Source organism: Bos javanicus, chromosome 12 (assembly GCF_032452875.1).
Source record: "Bos javanicus breed banteng chromosome 12, ARS-OSU_banteng_1.0, whole genome shotgun sequence".
NCBI classification, from domain to species: domain Eukaryota; kingdom Metazoa; phylum Chordata; class Mammalia; order Artiodactyla; family Bovidae; genus Bos; species Bos javanicus.
In genome coordinates this window covers 15,114,710-15,115,772 of record NC_083879.1, presented here as the reverse complement: position 1 = coordinate 15,115,772, position 1,063 = coordinate 15,114,710, and positions in this window count along the sequence as shown.

Here is a 1,063-nt window from a genome sequence, read left to right as displayed (position 1 = left end):
GACCGAGACATGGAGAGGTGAAGGCCACGCAGCTAGTTAACCGTGGAAGAGCCAGAATTTGGACTCAGGCTCGGCTTCCTCCCAAATGTGGCCCTGCTCCAGGCGGCTGATAAGCCAAAGGTAGTCCTCTCCTCCCCGCTGGCATCTCTGGGAATGCTGATCTATCTGGAAGACCTAGAACAGTCTTGATGCTCCACAAATACTTACAGCAAATGGAGCAAAACCTAAAGAAGAGATGAGGGGGACTTCGCTGTTGGCCCAGGGGTTAAGGCTCTGGGCTTCCACTGCAGGGGGCATGGGTTTGACTCTCCGTCAGGGAACTAAGATCCCACTTGCTCTACAGCACCACAGCCAAAAAATAATAATAATAAAAAATAAGTCAATAAATAAAAAGATACGAGGAGAGGGGGTTGAAAATCACAGAGATTTTTCTTGGAAAGTCACAGAAAATGTCCCTGCTTTAATACAAGGAGGCTGATATAAGCTTTTTGTCTTTATATAAACATGAAAATAAAGACAGTGTTAGTCACTCAGTCAGGTCCAACTCTTTGTGACCCCATGGACTATAGACCACCAGGCTCCTCTGTCCATAGGATTCTCCAGGCATTCCCTTCTCCAGGGGATCTTCCTGACCCAAAGATGGAACCTGGGTCTCCTGCATTGCCAGTGGATACTTTACCATCTGAGCCACCGAGGATAAAGAGAAATGAAGGTCAAACTTTTTGTTCATAGTTGAGCCAGCAGCCCCCTGTCTCTCATATATAAGGACTAGAAGCTCCAACTGAACATGATCCTCTTGGCTTTCACTGCTGATTAGCTCCAGTCCCTGGTAACAAACTTCATGTGTCCTAGTATTTAGTCCCCTTTCCCCGTCCAGATGTACCAATTCAGCATTTGTGGCTTTTCCTAAAGAAGGGCCCAGAGCAATTGACCACTCCTTTATCATTTCATTATGGGCCCGGAAAATGAGATGGCCTTTCAGCACAGCTTGTCAGCACATTAGAATGCCAAATGAGAACCTCTCTGGCACAGTGTACATGAATCCATAATTCCCCTCCGCAAG